This window comes from Ranitomeya variabilis, chromosome 2 (genome assembly GCF_051348905.1).
Source record: "Ranitomeya variabilis isolate aRanVar5 chromosome 2, aRanVar5.hap1, whole genome shotgun sequence".
Classification (NCBI taxonomy): domain Eukaryota; kingdom Metazoa; phylum Chordata; class Amphibia; order Anura; family Dendrobatidae; genus Ranitomeya; species Ranitomeya variabilis.
In genome coordinates, this window is record NC_135233.1 from 428,998,999 (window position 1) to 429,020,256 (window position 21,258).

At 47.0% G+C, this 21,258-nt stretch overlaps 1 long non-coding RNA gene across 6 annotated transcripts in view; it reads left to right on the forward strand.

Annotated features, from left to right (window-relative positions):
- Positions 1-21,258, forward strand: part of LOC143806426 (uncharacterized) — a 269,413-nt gene that overhangs the window by 75,456 nt on the left and 172,699 nt on the right. For 4 of the 6 annotated variants that reach the window (XR_013221449.1, XR_013221452.1, XR_013221451.1 and 1 more), the window contains exons 3-4: positions 10,324-10,442; positions 13,729-13,786. This is a non-coding gene — a long non-coding RNA (uncharacterized LOC143806426). Of the gene's footprint in view, positions 1-10,323; positions 10,443-13,728; positions 13,787-15,795; positions 16,941-21,258 lie in introns of those variants that run through there. The other 2 variants (XR_013221453.1, XR_013221450.1) reach the window with 2 other exon arrangements.

Below are 21,258 nucleotides of genomic sequence, written 5' to 3' on the forward strand. Positions count from 1 at the left end.
CCTAAAAAACTGAGTGACACAACCAACCCAACTGTCTTGTCAGTCGCTAAAGGAATCCCACATTTTTGAGCCATTCTCTCCTGTTATGCAATAAAATTGAACAGTCGGCTGCCTGTGCTGGACCAATAAATAAGAAGTCGTCGAGATAATGGATACAGGAGTTTAAACAAGAAACATCCTTAACCACCCATTCTAAAAACATACTAAAAGTTTCAAAGTATGCACACGAAAGCGAACAACCCATCGGAAGACAACGATCCACAAAGTATCCTTTATCCCAAAAACAACCTAACAAATGCATGCTGTCTGGGTGTACTGGTAATAAACGAAATGCTGCTTCAATATCTGTTTTTGCTAGCAGTGCCCCTTTTCCACATAATCTCACCCAGTCTACAGCCGCATCAAATGACGTATATAAAACCGAACACAACTGAGGATCAATCCCGTCATTCACTGATGAACCTTTTGGGAATGATAAATGATGAATAAGTCTAAATTTATTGGGCTCTTTTTTCGGAGCTACCCCAAGTGGCGAAACTCTCAGGTTACTGAAAGGGGCCGATTCGAAGGGACCGGCCATCCTGCCCAAGTGACCTCCTTTTTAACTTTTCCGAGACCACGTCTGGAAACTGCAAAGCCGATTTTAAATTCTTTTTTGACAACCTAATCTCTTGTTCAATAAATGGGATCCTAAAACCTTCCCTAAAACCGTCTCTCAACAACAATGCCGCCTCTACGTCAGGGTACCTATTTAGATAAGCTTCCATCTCTTCCAGTCGAAACTGGAGTCACCCCTTTTTTCAATTGTATCACTTCCCTTCTGCCTGCTTCCCCGAAAACATTTTGCGACCCCGTGCGTTCCCCCACAAGATGAGCGTTCGTGCCTAAACTTACATTTTCCCCCGAATCTACAGTTCCCTTCATTAAAGGAGAAACACAGTCCTTTTTGCATAGCCACTGAGTGTCCTGACTGCCCTGAACCCCCAATGCCCCCCTGAAAAGGCTGACCTGACCTAGAAGGAATCATCACCTTCATCCATAACGCAATATCCTTGTGGTCCCATCTAATACTAGGTCGAACCGCTTTACGCTGGCAAAACTGTTCGTCGTATCTTAACCAGCCTTGTCCCCCATAGACCCTATACGCCTCACCTATTGCATCCATGTAACAAAACAGACCTGAACAATTCTCTGGTGCCTTCTCCCCAATTACACTTGCCAAAATGGCGAACGCTTGTAACCAATTCGGGAAAGTTCTAGGGATTAACCAGTACCTCATCCTTTCTTCATCCTCTTTTTTTAGTATCCTCCTTCCTAACCCTATCCAAGTTGAAAAGTTCTAACGGCAACAGAGAAAAAATCTCTATATATTCCCCTTTCCATATCTTGTCTCTCACCTCGCTTTTTAAGTGAGCACCCAAAGGGCCTTCGAAACATACATATACCTCTCCTTTCGCTGCATCATCCAGGTGCACCGTGTCATCCTTCTCTTTCTCGCCACCCGCCCATGTGCTAAAACTAGTACTAGCCGAGTCTACTAGCATCAGCAACCACTGTATTTGAAATTCCCCCATTGTCAGCAAAACCTCTAGTGCCTAATACGGAATTCCCATCCCCCAACCAAGCTGCCAATCGAGATGCTCCTCTCACACCTCCCCCAGTAGCAAGGCTAAATCCCTAAGTCCGTGTAACAATAAACCCATGCCCTCGGTCACCCCCCAGACAACAACTCCCGCCCCGAACTCTCAAAAAAAGGTAAGCAGGGATTAAAAGGAAAAATACGCTCACTCTCACCTGGGTGCTGTGACCCCACCAGCCGTAGATCCTGCATCCTGATGAAAACGTCCTGTAGCACTCATAGATAGATCCTCTGCTCCAGTTGTAGGCGCTGGGTCGACCTGTAGGCTCGGCTGCTGGACATTTTCAGCTGGTGCTGTAGCTGCCAGGCCAGGGACCCCTGAGGCTGATGCTGTGCTGTAAATGTAAGTGACTCCTGTCACGTTTTGTGCTGCCGCACATGAGCTTCCCTGCGCTTGTGCAGGGAATCCAGAATCGCCGCCCGAGGCTGCTGATCGCTGCCCGCCTCCCAGGAAGGCCATGGGAATCGATCCCCCAACTCGGCCTGCGCTGTTCCTCTGCCTACCGCGTGGCGCCGTCGCTGACCGCGCGCTGCTGCCTGGGCCGGCCGGCTGCCGCCCGCTATGACTCCCATGCTGAGGGGCTGAAAGGTAAGGCCCCTGCCTCCTGGTCTCCCGCTCTCGACCTCGCAGAGCAGGCCTTGCTGCCGTGCAAGCGCCCGCCGTCCCTGGTCCCGACTCCCGCTGGGGGACACTCACCGCCGCGAGGGAAGTGGACGCCTCCCCCTGCTGCAGGTCCCGCCATCTGCTCAGATTCCTCCCGGTTCTCTGAGGAGGCGCGGGCTGCCTGTGGCCAGTGTCAGGAACCGGAGGGTACTCGGCGCCGGACCCTGGGGGTGGCATCTGGGCTAAGGCGTGCCGGAGGCATAGCTCTCCGCGGCCGTCTGCCAACAGATGAGGTTTGTGAGCCTCCTGCTGCCGCCCCCTGCAATAGGCTGCTGATGGAAGTCTGCAGCCTTGCTGTTCCTTGGGTGCCCGCAGCCTCCCTCAAGCTTTGAAGCAGGGCTTCCACCTCCATATCTGCCATGTGATAGGGAGCTTCTTCTAACAGGTGGGTACCTGACTGTTTGTCCCACCAATATGGCTGCACTATTTATAAACCCGCCTTTTTTGAATCCCTCTGCCCCTCCCAAACAGTGATCTCATCACCTCAGCATTCCCATTAACCCTTTATTTACTTTTAAAACCAAATCGCTCCTTATCATCCCACGTCTCCTTGTCATGCCGGCCTCCCTTTAAAGGGACGGTGGCACAGTGTTGCCTCACTAGAATTTCAGTCTCTCGATGTACAAAACTGATAGAGACATACCCCAAGCGACTTGCAGCTGTAATCGCAGCAAAAGGTGACACAACAAAGTATTAAGTTACAGGGATCGAATAATATTGCACGCCCCACTTTTCAGTTTTTGAATTTCCACAAAAATTTAAAATAACCAATAAATGTCATTCAACTTCACAATTGTGTTCCACTTGTTTTTGATTCTTCACCAAAAATTTACATTTGGTATCTTTATGTTTGAAGCATGATATGTGGGAAAAGGTTGAAAAGTTACAGGGAGACAAATACTTTCGCAAGGCACTGTAGATAGATAAATGGATAGATAGATGATATATATATAGATAGATAGTTAGATATATAAATAGATAATAGATAGATAATCGATATGGGGAAAAATGCAGGCAGCACTCTATAGCTTAAAACTGAAAAAATGTGGTTTTATTTCAAACCCACATGCTGTAGCAACATTTCGGCTCAAATGAGCCTTTTTCAAGCCCTCATTTGAGCCGAAACGTTGCCACAGCATGTGGGTTTGAAATAAAACCACATTTTTTTTCACCTTTAAGCTATAGAGTGCTGCCTGCATTTCTTCCCATGTCTGGATTGCGGCAAGTCTTGGATATTTGTGACGGTTCAAAGAGGGAAAACGAAGAGTGGACCCTCTAGACTGCGACGACGAAACCCCCACGGACGAGCTGGCCAGACAGACCGCCCCCTATACAGGGAGAGTTAGGGGCAGGCCCGTGAGGGACTATCGCCATGGAAGCTGGAGGACAGGGACGGGAGAAGACCAAGAAGAGGTGGAGACGGTAGGACAACAGGATAGGAGAGTACTGCAGAGACACAGAACTGGCGGGTATGACAGGGACAAAAGGATAGCGAGAACACTGCAGCAATACACACTGCCGAAGCACTGCGGAGGCAAAGGGACCGACCGAGGTACTGCAGCGGTACGGGGACTGACGGAGGTATAGCAGTGACACAGGGACTGACGGAGGTACTGCAGCGATACAGGGACTGAAGGAGGTACTGAAGAGATGCAGAGACTGGCAGAGTACCGGGAGGACAGGAATAACCCAAATTCAGAGGGAAACGGACTCTCAGAGACCAAGGGCGGCCAGCAGCACTTGAAGGAACAAATGATCACCAGGCACAGAGGGGTGGAAGGAAGTAGTTTAAATACCTTAAGGCAGTGCGGCACTTCCGGGTAGCAGTCCTCCAGAACCATCGAGAGGACGATAAGGAGCGCCGACTTCTGGGTACTAGTCCTCCAAGAGCATAGAGAGGACGAAAAGGAGCGCCGGCAGAAGATTAGAAGTGTGCGCGCGCGCAGCTCTGAACATGGTATGCGCGCGCGCACAAGTAGCAGAGACCGGGAGCGAGCGCAGAGGGGAAGACGCCACAGAAGGAGAGGCGCGCCGGGACGCTGAAGACAGGTAAGTATGACAGGGCGGAGGAGGCGGCAGCAGTACCCCTCCGTCTTTACATCCCTCCCTCCTCTTTAGGCCAGAAAGAAACTTAGCTAAAACTCGAGGAGCCTGAATATTCTCTCAAGGCTCCCAGGATCTCTCCTCATGACCGAAACCCTTCCAGTCGACCAAAAACAAAGTTCTACCTCTAATTTTTTTCATGGCCAAAATGTCCTTAACCTCAAAAACATTGTCTGCGGAAACAGGCGAAGGTGAAGAAAGAGTCGAGGTATGAAACTGATTAAAAACTACATTCTTAAGGAGAGATACATGAAAGGGATTAGGGATACGAAGAGAGGCAGGTAACTTAAGTTTGTAAGAAACATTGTTAATACGTGCCAAAACCTCGACAGGACCAATATAACGGGGACCCAGTTTATGTGAAGGGATTTTAAGGCGAATAAATCTAGAAGAAAGCCAGACCTTGTCCCCAGGACAGAATTCAGGAGAATCAAGACGCCTTTTATCTGCATGCCTCTTCATCCTATGCTGAGCTAGTTCGAGAGCAGACTTGGTCTCCTGCCAGACCTTGGAGAATTCTCTAGACAGAAGATCTGCCACCGGCTCAGTAGAGACAGGAGGAACCGGTAGAGGAAGACCAGGATGTTGTCCGTAGACGACAAAAAATGGAGATTTGGTAGAAGCTTCGCTGGTGTGATTATTAGAAGAAAACTGGGCCCATGGTAGTAAGTCAGACCAATCATTCTGATGAGCGTTGGAAAAATGCCGGAGATAAGTAACCAGGATCTGATTGGTACGCTCCACTTGGCCGTTGGACTGTGGATGATAGGCGGAAGAAAAATCAAGCGAAATGTTCAATGACTTACAGAGAGATCTCCAGAATCGAGCGGTGAACTGAACTCCACGGTCAGAAACAATGTGCTGAGGAAGACCATGAATGCGAAAAATATGTTGAACGAAAATCTTTACCAATACAGGAGCCGAAGGCAGACCAGGGAGAGCAATGAAATGTGCCATTTTAGAAAAACGGTCCACAACCACGAGGATGACGGTACAACCACAGGAACGAGGCAGATCAGTTAAGAAATCCATTGCAATATGTTGCCACGGAGCAGTAGGCACCGGAAGAGGAAGAAGAAGCCCGGAAGGTAGCCGCCTGGGTACTTTGTTCTTGGCACAGGAAGGACAAGAGACGACAAAAGCTCAAACATCCTTCAAAAGAGTCGGCCACCAGTAGAAGCGAGCTATTAGATCAAGAGTTTTCTTGAAAGCGACATGGCCCGCAGCTTGGAGGCATGTCCCCAGAGTAACACACGTCTTCTGTTCCTCTCAGAAACGAAAGTCTTACCCGGAGGTAAAGAGGTCATAGAGACCGGAGCAAGTGTGATGACTCTAGCAGGGTCAATGATGTGCGTCGATTCCTCCTCAGCATCCACCGACAAGAAGGACCTGGATAGAGCGTCAGCTTTGAAGTTCTTTTTCTCCAGGCAGGAAGCGAAGTTAAAAGTCACATCGGGCAAAGAACAAGGCCCACCTGGCCTGTCGTGGATTCAGTCGGTGCACAGAACGGATGTATGCCAAATTCTTATGATCCGTAAAGATGACAAAGGGATGTAAGACTCCTTCCAACAGATACCTCCATTCCTCCAATGCCAATTTAATGGCCAAAAGTTCTCGGTCACCAATGGAATAATTTCTTTCAGAAGACGAGAAACTCTTGGAGAAGAAACCACAGGGCACAAGACAACCAGACTTCTGAGAAAGCACAGCTCCGGCTCCGATTGCAGAGGCGTCAACCTCTAGGAAGAAGGGTTTATTAGCTTCAGGGCGATGGAGTAAAGGAGCGGAGGCGAATGCTTCTTTGAGAGAGAGGAAAGCCTTTTCAGCCTCTGCTGGCCAAAGATGAGGATTGGCGCCCTTCTTTATCAAGGAGGAGATGGAAGCTGACAAGGAGGAGAAGTGAGGAATAAACTGTCGATAGTAATTCGCAAATCCTAGAAAATGCTGAATCGCCTTAACCCCAAGGGGACGTGGCCAGTTGAGTACGGCAAAAACTTTACCCGGATCCATACACAGACCAGAATCGGAGATGATGAAACCCAAAAACGGCAGGGACGACTGTTCAAAGAAACACTTCTCCAGTTTTGCATACAGACGATTCTCCATCAGACGGAGAAGAACTTGCCACACATGTCTCCCATGAGAAAGCAGATCCGGTGAAAACACAAGGATGTCATCCAAATACACCACAACACAGGTGTGAAGTAGGTCCCGAAAAACATTATTCACCAACTCTTGAAAAACGGCGGGAGCATTACATAAGCCAAAAGGCATCATCAAATACTCATAATGACCGTCTCTGGTGTTAAACGCAGTCTTCCATTCGTCCCCCGAACGAATTCGGATCAAGTTGTAAGCTCCCCTGAGATCCAGTTTAGTGAAGATTCGTGCTCTACGCAGACGATCAAAAAGTTCCGGGATGAGAGGAAGTGGATACTTGTTCTTAATGGTGATGTTATTGAGGCCACGGTAATCAATGCAGGGACGAAGGGAACCGTCCTTCTTCTTAACGAAGAAAAAACCAGCTCCTGCAGGTGAGGAGGACTTCCGAATAAAGCCTCTGGCCAGATTCTCTTGAACGTATTCAGACATGGCTTGAGTCTCGGAGGCTGACAGAGGATAAATACGACCTCTAGGAGGAGTAGAGCCGGATACAAAGATCTATCGGACAGTCGTATGGGCGATGCGGAGGTAAGATCTCTGCTTCCTTTTTGTTGAAAACTTCTGAAAAAGAGTGATAAGCCGCGGGTAGATGCGCTAGTTCCAGAGCCGAGGGAGAAAAACTAGCAGGCTTGATGGGAAATAGGCATCTGTTTTGACAAAACTGTCCCCAGGATAGGACGTCTCCAGTACGCCAGTTCAGAGTAGGTTCATGATTTCTTAGCCAGGGGAGTCCTAAAAGAAACGCATGGGATAAAGACGGTAAAACATAAAATGCCAACTTTTCACGATGTAGAGCTCCAATTTGAATCTCAATCTCCTCGGTGACGGAAGTAACGACCTCCCGCAAAAGCTGACCGTCGACAGAAGCTATTTGCCTAGGAACCTCCAAGGATCTGACAGGAATCCCAAGCTTCTCGACCAGCTCAAGTTGAACAAAATTCCCAGCCGCACCAGAATCTACATAAGCCTCAAGAGAGAAGCGACTGGAACCCATTTGTAAAATAACAGACAAAATCAAAGGTGGAGAGGAATCATGGCTACCTAGGGAGGCCTCTCTTACCTGACCTAGGCGGAGGCATTTCCCGGCTTCTGAGGACAGGAACGCAGAAGATGAGAAGCGCTGCCACAATAGAAGCATAAGCCCTGTGCGAGTCTCTCCTTTTGGCGTTCTGCAGGCTTGAGGCGATCTACCTGTATAGGCTCAGGGGAAGAAGAGGAAGAAGCTAAAGTGGTTTGGGAAAAAGAAGTACCTCGTGTAACAGAGGATAAACGAGGAGGTCTCCTCTCTCTGACAAGCTCACGAGAACCTTCCTGGAAGCGCAAATTGATGCAAGTCGCCAAAGAGATAAGGTCATCCAAAGCAGGAGTATCCCGCCCTGCCAGCTCATCCTTAATACGAGAAGACAGACGTCGCCAAAATGCTCCTACCAAAGCCTCATTACTCCAACCTAGATCAGAGGACAGCATCCGGAAACGGATGGCATATTGGGCTACAGAAAGGGTCCCCTGACTAAGGTTGAAAAGGGACTCAGTAGTCGACACCAGACGACCAGGTTCATCAAACACCTTGCGAAAAGTGTCTAAAAAGAGAGCAAGTTGAGAAACCACAGGATCATCTTGCTCCCAAAGAGGGTTCACCCAAGCCAAAGCTTCGCCCTCCAAATGGGAGACCACAAAAGCCACCTTTGCTCGGTCAGTAGGGTACAGTAGCGGGGATAATTCAAAGTGTAGTTGACACTGATTGAGAAACCCGCGACATAATTTAGGATCCCCACCATACCAAGGTGGCCTGGCTAGACGGGGCAAGGGCTGCGGAGCGGACGCCTGTACAGGAGTAGAAGCGGCAGTCTGAGGGGAGAGAAGCCGATTATCGATAGAGGCCATAACATTCAAAATATGGGACTGAGTGTCCCGTTGTTGACTTAACTCTTGCTGAAGAGCCGCCAACTAGAAGGCGTTACCAGGGTCGGTAGACTGTAACGCCACGAGACGAGACTCCATGTTCTTGAGAAAGGACATGATTCTAGTCTGGTTCTCCCGCAAAAAAATTAACTCCTTTTGAGTGGCGGAGATACCAGCAGGGTTTATGGCCTGGTGATACTGTGACGGTTCAAAGAGGGAAAACGAAGAGTGGACCCTCTAGAACGCGACGACGAACCCCCCACGGACGAGCTGGCCAGATAGACCGCCCCCTATACAGGGAGAGTTAGGGGCAGGCCCGTGAGGGACTATCGCCACGGAAGCTGGAGGACCGGGACAGGAGAAGACCAAGAAGAGGTGGAGACGGTAGGACCACAGGATAGGAGAGTACTGCAGAGACACAGAACTGGCGGGAATGACGGGGACAAAAGGATAGCGAGAACACTGCAGCAACACAGACACTGCCGAAGCACTGCGGAGGCAAAGGGACCGACCGAGGTACTGCAGCGATATGGGGACTGATGGAGGTATAGCAGTGACTCAGGGACTGACGGAGGAATTGCAGTGACACAGGGACTGACGGAGGTACTGCAGCGATACAGGGACTGAAGGAGGTACTGAAGAAACGCAGAGACTGGCAGAGTACCGGGAGGAGAGGAATAACCCAAAGTCAGAGGGAAACGGACTCTGAGACCAAGGGCGGCCAAGAGCATTTGAAGGAACAAATTATCACCAGGCACAGAGGGACGGGAGGAAGTAGCTTAAATACCATAAGGCAGCGTGGCACTTCCGGCTACCAGTCCTCCAGAACCATTGAGAGGACGATAAGGAGCGCTGACTTCTGGGTACTAGTCCTCCAAGAGCATAGAGAGGACGAAAAGGAGCGCCGGCAGAAGATTAGAAGTGCGCGTGCGCAGCTCTGAACATGGTATGCGCGCGCGCACGAGTAGCAGAGACCGGGAGCGAGCGCAGAGGGGAAGACGCCGCAGAAGGAGAGGCGCGCCGGGATGCTGAAGACAGGTAAGTATGACAGGGCGGAGGAGGCGGCAGCAGCGGCATTATAATATTTTGTCTGGGAGGCATGCACCCACCTATTGGTAAAGTGCTGTTCCAATTTTTTATCTTTAGATGATAGATAGATTGATTCCTGGTACTGTAAATATTCCCATCATTTACTGCATGTAAACAGTGAGACGAAGATGAAGAGTCATATTATGATGGTGTAAGACTCCTTCCGTCTCCTGAGAACCAGAGACGATGTACCGGTATATGATCGTTAATGGGGCCGGGGCCCGCTGACCGGTGATATGGCCATGTGTCAGGGGCTGCAGTCATGTTACTGAGATGGGTCCATGTAATCATTCAGGGTCGTTAGAGATTAGTAAAAGGTCTGGACAGGAAGGGTTAATGGCATCAAGATCTTTCAGCAGAAATGATTTGAGGGTTACTACAAAGTGATCAAGGTGATAACTTGTCCCCAATCTAATCACTCATCTGTCGGACGTGCTGGAAAAAGTCCGATCCTTGGAGGTAATTTTAATGTTAATGGAGTGTAGCTGCAGTGTAAAGCACGGGGGATTTATAGGGCTGAGCCTGCACCTCTGTAGAGACAGGTGGTGTATTTCAGTCTACTGAAGCCTTTTTATGTAGTTGTAATTCTTTCTTGTATGGACTTTTTATACATGGTGGAAAATTAAAAAATATAAAATAAAAGCACCGTATTGATAAGCAGAGAACATTAGGACATGAGACACGGCTTTGTGATACCATCTCGTACTTCCCTGGTCCTGCTACAAAGTGTCTCACGTCTGCTTGTAAAATCTTTGTTCTGTAGACACCTGCACGGGCCGAGACGTCGCTGTCATGAGACTACTGATGAAATGCTGGCGACACAACAACTACAAAGCGAGGACTATGAAAGAGCGAGGCAGGCGGGATTGGGGGTGTAAAGAGGTAAGATATCACAAGGTGCCACCAGCCAGACTTCCCATGCCATAGAAGTCGTAGATTATGAGCTGCAGTAAGAGGTGCAAAATAAAAAGGAAGCAACAGGGGCGTAGCTAGAGCTTTTGCCGCCCGGGGCTGTTCCCGAGTTTGGCGCCCCCCCCCCCCCTAGAACGTATGCGATTTTCACACTTAGTCATGTACTGACGAGCTCCTCTCCCTTAAGCTCCCAATGTTCAGTGAAAAACTGAGAGAAGCAGAAGAGAAGCTCGTTGTTACAGGACCATGAGTATGAAAATCGCATATGAGTGACGTGTCCATGTGTCAACGACTGGAACCTGCAGAGCTGAATCCTGACATCGCAGCTTCTGAATTCTCACAACTAATGCATTGCACACTTTTAGGATTCTCCCTGGCCGGTGGACAGTCATGTCAGCACAAGCATGCGATTTGTATACTTCCGACCACATTCCGACTAGACGTGCCTGGCCTCGCTCAGTTCATTTTCATAGAGTGAGGCCACACATGTCTAGTCAGCACGTGACCGCATGTATGTAAATCGCCAGCACCAGAGAATCCTGACAGTGTGCAGGGCGCACTGTGAAGTCAGAAGTCTGCAGTCACAAAGAATGACTGCAGACTCATCACAAACCTGGACATCCCCTTTAATGCTCCTAACATAAATAAAACATGAGAGTTAGTCAGTATCACCAATAACATTTACATCCAGGTACCTTATAGATGACGTCGTCTCTGGAGTCGTTCTTCTTTTCTTCATCTTGTCCAGATCCCATGATGAGTTTTCTCATCCACAGCCGTCTCTGCAGACTTCCATCTTCTCCGCTCTTTTGCAGAAAGTCTCCACATGACGCCCTTAAAGATACAAGTGTCATTATAATGCTCCTGAATAAAAAATTTCCCCGCACTATATTGTCTGCATAAAATATGACCCCCACACTGTCTGTCTTATGGTACTTGCTCTTCACACTGACCTCTCCTTTCTATACCGGACCCCTCTTCACACTGACCTCTCACACTGTGTCCCCCCTATAGGGCCCAGTATTTATACTGTACTCTCTCATCACACTCCCCCTCCTTTGTATACTATCCCCTCCTGGCTGTGCCCTTACACTGTCCCCCATGCTATGCATGCACACATCCCAACACCCTCACTCCCCGTACTCTGTCCACATACGTTTTTCACATCGCTACTCATACTGTGTCCGCATACATTCCCCTGTTTGACCCCAAGCTGTCTGCACCCATCCCCCATACTGTTTCCTCATATATGCCCCCCCATCTCCCCCTTTGCTCTTCATTTTGTGTCCTCAGATCTCCCCCACACATTAAATCCCCCCCATCCCCATGACAAATCTCCCCCCACACACAATAAATACCCCATCTCCACTCACATTAAATCTCCCCCCACAATAAATCCCCCCATCTCCACTCATATTAAATATCCCCAATCCAATAATATCCCACTATCCCCACTCAGATGAAATCCCCCCCATCCCCATTCACAGTAAATCCCCCCCAGAATATATGCCCCCCATCCCCACTCACATTAAATCCCCCCCACAATATTTTCCCCCATGCCCACTCACATTAAATCCCCCCCACAATATTTTCCCCCATGCCCACTCACATTAAATCCCCCCCACAATATTTTCCCCCATGCCCACTCACAGTAAATCCCCCCCTGCACCTTCGGTGTCTTCAGCTCCACTCACAGTAAATCCCCCCCACAATAAATGCCCCCATCCCCACTCACAGTAAATCCCCCCCCACAATAAATGCCCCCATCCCCACTCACAGTAAATCCCCCCCACAATATATGCCCCCATCCCCACTCACAGTAAATCCCCCCCACAATAAATGCCCCCATCCCCACTCACAGTAAATCCCCCCCACAATAAATGCCCCCATCCCCACTCACAGTAAATCCCCCCACACAATATTTTCCCCCATCCCCACTCACAGTAAATCCCCCCCTGCACCTTCGGTGTCTTCAGCTCCAGCCTCCACTCACAGTAAATCCCCCCCACAATATATGCCCCCCTTCCCCACACAGTAAATTCCCCCCCTGCACCTTCGGTTCGGTGTCTTCAGCTCCACAGGAGCACTTACCACCGATCTGCATCCCTCCTGCTCTGCCTCTGAGTCTGCTCTGCCGCGCAGGTGAGTGACGTCAGCAGCGTGATCACATGACCTGATCACGCTGCTGGCGTCGCTCTGACCCGGAAGTCAGAGCTTCAATTGTACTCGCATCTCAGATACGAGTACAATTGAACACTGGGAGCCGGCGCGCCGCAGCTTCTCTGTGCCGGCTGTCAGCTTGACAGTCGGCACAGAGAACAGCTGACTCCCAGTGCGGGGGGTGACAGAATGCAGCCGCCGGGGGAGATACTGCGGACCGCCGCTTTAGGCGGCCCGACTGCGCCCCCCTGCCGGCTGCTCCCCCCCTAGATACGCCACTGACTCACCCCCGCATTGTGCCGCCCCCCCGCATTGTGCCGCCCGGGGCGGCCCGCCCCCCCCCGCACCCCCCTTCCTACGCCACTGGGAAGCAAAGAAAGTATCTGTATCTGTATGACATCTGCCGGACTCTGCGGCAAAATAATACCGCTACAACATCTGCTGTCACTAATGAGCGGGTGCAAAAGTCCATCAGGGTCATCTGTGACATCGCCTATTGTGATCGCTGTATCCTGAGTTATCAGCTGTGTTCTTGTCAGTATAATCCAGCCTCTGATGATAAGGAGCCTGCTGAAAGCTCTTCCTGAAAAAACAAGAAGTATAAGTGTTTAAAAAAAAACACTGTGAAAATGGCAAGATGAGATTGAATTTTAATAATATATATATATTTTTAAATGGTTGTAAGACCAAACAAAGAATGGGTCATTTTCTGATGACAAATTCCTTTTAGGACGTATGGGACAGATGGAAAAGGGTTATGACTGCAGGATCGGATGATATGATCACGAGTAATCACCAGTTACTGAGCACTCGCTATACGTTCCCTGCTTCTGATATACTGGTGCTTCTCACAAAATTAGAATCTCATCAAAAAGTTACCGTAGTTTATTTCAGTTCTTCAATACAAAGAGTGAAACTCATATATTATATAGAGTAATTACAGACAAAGTGATCTATTTCACGTGTTTATTTCTATTAATGTTGATGATTATGGCTTACAGCCAATGAAAACCCAAAAGTCATTATCTCAGTAACTTAGAATAATTAACAAAAAAACCCTACAAAGTGTTTAAAACGGTCCCTTATTCTGTTTCAGTAGCTCCACAATCATGGGGAAGACTGCTGACTTGACAGATGTCCAGAAGGCAGGGAAGGTAAGCCAACCTAATTTTGTGAGAAGTACCTGTATATTAAAAAAAAAAAAATATATATATATATATATATACCGTATTTTCCGGCGTATAAGACGACTTTTTAACCCCTAAAAATTGGCCCAAAAGTCGGGGGTCGTCTTATACGCCAGGTACGGCATGTGCAGGGAGCGATCCTGGATGTTCCCAGGGTCTGAAGGAGAGGAAACTCTCCTTCAGGCCCTGGGATCCATATTCATGTAAAAAATAAAGAATAAAAATAAAAAATATGTATATACTCACCCCTCCGAGAAGCCTGGCTGTCACCGCTGCAAGCGTCTGCCTCCATTCCTAAGAATTTCAGAGCGTGAAGGACCTTCGATGACGTCACGGTCAGGTGACCGGTCACATGAGCGGTCACGGACCAATCACAGGACTGCGACGTCATCGAGGGTCCTTCATGCTCTGCAATTCTTAGGAACGGAGGCAGACGCTTGCAGCAGTGACAGCCAGGCTTCTCGGAGGGGTGAGTATATATATATTTTTTATTTTTATTCTTTATTTTTAACATGAATATGGATCCCAGGGCCTGAAGGAGAGTCTCCTCTCCTTCAGACCCTGGGAACCACACGCCGTATAAGATGACTGGGCGTATAAGATGACCCCCGTCTTATACAGCGGGCATATCCCAAATTCCATATTTTATATGGAAAAGTTGGGGGTCGTCTTATACGCCCAGTCGTCTTATACACCAAAAAATACGGTGTGTGTATGTATGTATATATATATATATATATATATATATATATATATATATATATATATATCCTGTTTAATTGGAGAATTCATTGTATTAATATAATGTACAAGATATTGAGTTATTACTTCTATCAAACACTCCCCAACTCAAAAAACCATCTGTTCACTAATGCTGTATTTATAAGGGCAGGAGGATACTGTTTTTCTAAGGGACATCACTGCGCTCCATTAATCTGCTCCATACGCAGTGTATTAATCTGTTTGACATGTACTGATCCTCCTGAATTAATTACGGTAGTTATTATTAGGTGATAATGAAGTGTGAGGTCTCTTCATGGATTACAGTTGATCTGATGGGCAAGGGAGGGGGGAATTACACTTTTTCAATTATACATAAATTGCCCAAAAGGGCTTGGTCATATGAAATAAATGTTTAGTTTTTTTGTTTGTTATATATTTTTTTTTATTATTATCAGAATTAAGGACTTTATTACAGCCAGGAATTACTATGAATTTCCAAATTTCCACTTGTCAAAAAAACATACTGATGCGATAATTTGGAATTTAATTTGCGAGCCCTAATGGGACATGGAACGATGAGCGTGATGACATGTGATATGATATTGATATATTAATTTAAAAAATGTGCAGAAGAGTAAAATGCAAAACAGAAATGGGAAAATTTGAAATGATCAGAATAAATGTTAACAAATGTATTTTTAGGGCTTTTTTCTGTAAGAAAAAATGTCGTCATTCCGAGCTTTTTTTCCCCGGTAAGTAGCTAATCAGCAATGAAGGTTCTGAGCAGAGCCTCCAACACAGATGTGAACACAGCCTAAACCTAAACATTTCTGGGATAAACATATATCTATCCTAAAGTGGATGCCAGAAATGAGAACCAGGGAATGGCGCTGTCTTTGCCACCGAGAGGAATCAAGGTGAGGGAAATTCAGGTTCCTTGTGGATAAAAATTTTATTCAAACTGATAGAAAACAAAAACTATATATACAACGCGTTTCGGCTGTTTGCAGCCTGCTTTAGGTGTATGGAGAAAATGAATTTGACTCTTCTTATCTAGCCCTTTCTCAGTATGAGGCGATACAAAAGAGTATTCCCTCCACAGTGGGAAAGCAACCCCAGAACATAACAGAGCCTCCTCCATGCTTCACAGTAGGGACAGTGTTCTTTTCTTGATATGCTTCTTTCTTCTGTTTGTGAACATAGAGTTGATGTGCCTTGTCAAGAAGTTCCATTTGTGTTTCATCTGTCCATAGGATATTCTCCCAGAAGCTCTGTGGCTTGTCAACATGTAGTTTGGCAAATTCCAGACTGGCTTTTTTATTTTTCGAAAATGGTGTCCTCCTTGGTCGTCTCCCATGAAGTCCACTTTGGCTCATACAACGACGGATGGTGCGATCTGACACTGATGGTCCTTCAGCTTGAAGTTCACCTTGAGGCCCCCTACACACGTTCAGGAATTCATGCAGAAAATTCCTGTGAAAATCCGGACATTTCTGCCGAATTTCCGCATGAAAACCGCATGCGTTTTTTAGCGCGTTTTTGACGCGGTTTTTCCCGGACATTTCCCAATGCATTAGACAGTGGGAAAACCGCGAAAAAAACGCAAAATTAATGAGCATGTTCATTATTTTTCCGCAATGCGTTTTTCATGCGGAAAAACGCACATCATGTGCACAGAAATTGCGGATTTCATTAAAAATGATGGGATGCTTAATGTATGCAGATTATTTGCGGTTTTATAGCGTTTTTATAGCGCAAAAACGCTAAAAAGCCGCAAATAATCTGCAATGTGTGCACATAGCCTTAATCTGTTTAGAAGTTTTTCTGGGCTCTTTTGTTACCATTTGTATTATCCGTCTCTTTGATTTGTCATCAATTCCCCTCCTGCGGCCACGTCCAGGGAGGTTGGCTAGAGTCCCATGGATTTTACATTTCTGAATAATATGTACAACTGTAGTCACAGGAACATCAAGCTGCTTGGAGAGGTCTTATAACTTTTACCTCTGACATGTTTGTCTATGATTTTCTTTCTAACCTCCTGAGACAACTCTTTCCTTCACTTCCTCTGGTCCATGTTGAGTGTGATACTCATCATGTCACCACACAGCACCGTATCTGTAGCCCTATATACCGGCCACTCACTGATCCCAGGATTGTAGACCCCTGTGATGCTAGTTAGTGGACACACCGCGATTTAACATGTCCCTTTTGTCACATTGTTTTCAGGGGTACCATCATTTCTGTCCAGGCCAATTTCATGAGTTTTATTTTTAATAAAAATATATAGAAGCATGGTTGAAAAGCAATGTTTGACGTTCAATTGTTCATTTTCAAAGATCTTTTATTTGTCAGATTCAAGTTATTTCTGTGACCATTGTGGGTTTTTCTGTCATTAAACTACCAACAATTTTGACCACGTGTGTGTATGGCCGGCTGATCTCCTCGGTATCTTGTCTATTATTGTCATATTAAAAATGGAGATTAAAGTCAGCAATCTGAGGCTGTGTCCTTGGCCCTAGTCCCTGCGTTGTTGTATTTGGTTCTCAGGAAGTTCGGGCTATTCATTTGTAAAATTAGTGTATTCCCCGTAATTGAATTACTGACAATGGCTCAAACAAATAGGAGCAAATAGTAGTCACAGTGAGGGGTCTTCCCATGTGATTTGTTTTTGGCTCTTTAGTATAGTCATAGCAGACTTACAGTAAGTAGTGAGCAAACAGGCCGTCCCCCCTGCCGTCAAACATCTAGAGCCCCATTAGGAAAAGCTGCTCTGTATCTCACTATGGATTGTTTTCCCACACTGCTAAAGGCGGCCACAGCCATTATGGAGCTGTCACCTGAAGGATCATCTGGTCAATAACCAACACCCCCCTCCCTCCAATGCACCCAATGCTATGAGCACAAGAGATGAGCAGACCCCAGAGACCTCTGGTGACACTTACGTCTCAGGGGAACCACAACCTTCATCCTTTCTGGCCTATGATTTTCTGTTGAGGGTCTTTCAGGCCTCTATGGCATCAATGGGAAATTTTAAAGTGGGTTATTTTCACAATTCCTCTATGGGTTATCAGCAAGATATTGATCGTTAGGGGTCTGACCATTGAGATCTCCACCTGGCATGTATGGGGGCTTCCAAGTCTCCCTGATAGGTGATTTCAGTAAGAAGAAGGATCGGGCTTGTTGAGTTTCAGCACCCAATCCTTATATTTACAGGGGAGAAAAGCCCTTGTTAGATGTGTACATGCACGCTCGGCTGAACTGAGCATACATGAGTATTGGTCGTGAGGTCAGCAGTCGTGTTTGGGCACCTTTAGGCTATGTTCACACGTTCAGGATTTCCATCCTTTTTTTTTCCTGACTGAAACTGCAGGTCTCTGCAGAAAACGCAGGTGCGTTTTTTGGTGCGTTTTTGTTGCGTTTTTGGTGCGTTTTTTGGTGCGTTTTTTAGTGCGTTTTTTGATGCAGTTTTGTCTGCAGATTGTCTGTGTTTGACAGAAATAAAGTTTACTGCAGTGGGGGGGAAAAAAAAAAAAAAATGATGTCATTTCCTTGTCCAACCCTTTTCTTCTTCCATCCTCCATTTTGGGACTAAACACCAAAATGAGTGGACGTGTTTTGAATGACAGCGCTCCGCGTTTTGCGCCGCATGCGTCACTGCAGCGCACGCATCCGGACGCAGCAAGTTGCATTTTTGCTGCGTCCAAAATCAATCAAAAAAAGGACGCATGCGGCGCAAAACGCAGCGTTGTGCATGCGTTTTGCTGCGTTTTACTTTGCGTTGTGTGTTGCGGCGCCGACGCTGCGGCGCACAACGCAAATGTGAACATAGCCTAAGTGCCACGTATTTCAGTGCCACGTGCCACGTATTTCAGTGCCACGTATTTAAGTGCCACGTGCCACGTATTTCAGTGCCACGTGCCACGTATTTAAGTGCCACGTGCCACGTATTTCAGTGCCACGTATTTCAGTGCCACGTGCCACGTATTTAAGTGCCACGTGCCACGTATTTAAGTGCCACGTGCCACGTATTTCAGTGCCACGTATTTCAGTGCCACGTGCCACGTATTTCAGTGCCACGTGCCACGTATTTAAGTGCCACGTATTTAAGTGCCACGTGCCACGTATTTAAGTGCCACGTGCCACGTATTTCAGTGCCACGTATTTCAGTGCCACGTGCCACGTATTTCAGTGCCACGTATTTAAGTGCCACGTATTTAAGTGCCACGTGCCACGTATTTAAGTGCCACGTGCCACGTATTTCAGTGCCACGTATCACGTATTTAAGTGCCACGTGCCACGTATTTCAGTGCCACGTATCACGTATTTAAGTGCCACGTGCCACGTATTTAAGTGCCACGTGCCACGTATTTAAGTGCCACGTGCCACGTATTTAAGTGACACGTATCACGTATTTAAGTGCCACGTGCCACGTATTTAAGTGCCACGTGCCACGTATTTAAGTGCCACGTGCCACGTATTTAAGTGCCACGTGCCACGTATTTAAGTGACACGTATCACGTATTTAAGTGACACGTGTCACGTATTTAAGTATCCACGTATCCCACGAAGATTTTTCATGGAGAACAGACACATCCAGAGATATGTCTGCTCTCCACGGCTGCAGCAACACACTGACAGGAGCCATAGTTCCTGTCGGTGTGTCACTGCGCATGCGCGAGCGAGTTTACCGGCGGTCATTGACCCCGGCACTCTCGCTTAACGGCAGTGCTGCGTGGGAAAGTTCAACGCAGCTGTACTGCTGTTAACCGAGACGCCGGAGTCATTGAACTCCGGAACAGTACGCGATACACTGCTAGGAGCTTCGCTCCTGGCAGTGTATCGCCGGAGAGCAGCCGATCGGCGTGGGACACTCGGTTTATGGATTCTGCGGACAGGGAGTATGGATTTGGTTTATTATTTTGGGATTTTTTCCTGGAGGATCGAGGGCTTCGCCTACAAGTGTGCTGTTGGTGAGTATATACTCTATGTTATGTGTTGTATGTACTGTACTGTGTGTCATGTATGTGTATTGTGTGTAGGTGTTTGGTGTAAACTTTACTATTGTGCTAAGTCGCCGGACACAGGGACAACTCTCCCATCCTAATACCGGATGGGAGTCGTAGTCCCATACGGCGACTTAGCACAATGGAGGCACTATCGTCGCATGGGGACACGCACACACACACACACACACACACACACACACACACACACACACACACACACCAAATCAATCAAACGGCCGACACGATCCCCATGCGACGCTATGCCTCCATGTCTCTCCGCCCACGCACTTCCGGCCCCGCACTTCCGCCGGCTTCCCCGCACTTCCTGCAGCAGCGGTTCTGCACATCAAACCGCAGTAAAACACGCAGATATATTTTTGATCTGCGTGTTTTACTGCGATTTTGACCTCACAATGGAGGTCTATGGGTGCAGAACCGCTGCGGTTCAGGAAGAAGAATTGACATGCTCCTTCTTTTTTCCGGGAGCTATTCAGCACGGCTTTTTTTTTTAAATTTCCGGACCATGTGCACAGTGTGTCCTGTTTTCCATAGGGTACAGTGTACTGTACCCTGCATGGAAAACAGCTGCGGAACCGCAGCGGCAAAACCGCCGCGGTTCCGCGGTAAAAAACGCACTGTGTGAACATGGCCTTAGTCCATAACTACTTTTCCTTGGTCCTCCTAGGTGAGATGAACACAGCAGAAGGGGCACATTGCCAATGTTTATGTCCTCATAAATGGGATAAATAGCTGAGCCCTCGCCCTCATTCTTGGATTGATAGAGTTTCCAGCGATTATGTGATCAGTTCTGCATTTGTGACCTTTCTGTAGAGTCTCATCAAAAGCAAAAATGACTTTTCTATGAAAAAAAAAAACATAACACACAGAGCCTTTACCACTATAAAAAGCATATATCTCCTAAGGAAATTCCGACTGCGGTAATAATTACACTTCTTTATGTTGTTTTTGGATACTTTTATTGAGGTGTTATATGGCATGGCGCTATATGGCTCCATTTTGGATTTTGCGTGTTGGTGTTATGATAATATAACTTCAGCATGTTTTTCTTTTTGCGCACTGTATGTTGGCATTATTTCAATGCATGTATGTTATTGAGCTCTTGTTATTTTTGCTCTCTTTTATGCGGTATTATGTGATGTGCCTCTCTACTGCACTATTTTGGACTCTGCATGATGGTATTTTGGCAGTATTATTTTTTTCAAATCATCTGTGTCATCTGTCGGTATTGTATCACTAAACATGGCTGTTTAATATGCAAATTGCCTCTTGATTTGGCTAGGTGAGAGGCTCTGGACTGAGGTCTATGGGGTAACGTTTCTCCTTGTGGAGAGTGACCAGCTCTGGCTTGTCAAGGTGAGGAGGCTTATTCGCCGTGCAATGCTCCTCTGGGAAATTTAATATGCAAATTGCCTCTTCAGAGAAAAAGAGGACTTGAACTCTATAGCGCCACCTATTGGAAGTAGTGATCCTACAAGTTACAATCAACCCTTTAATGAGTCTTGCAATATGACTTAGCTGATTATTGGCTATTGATAAGATTTCTGAAGGCAGATGACGATAGCAGACACTATGCTATTGATGTAAATGGGAAGTGCATATCACTTTTTATGGGACGCTGTATTATGTATATGTGTTTTATATGTTATTTTCGCATTTCGATTTTGCATGATGGTGGTATAAAAGTATAAT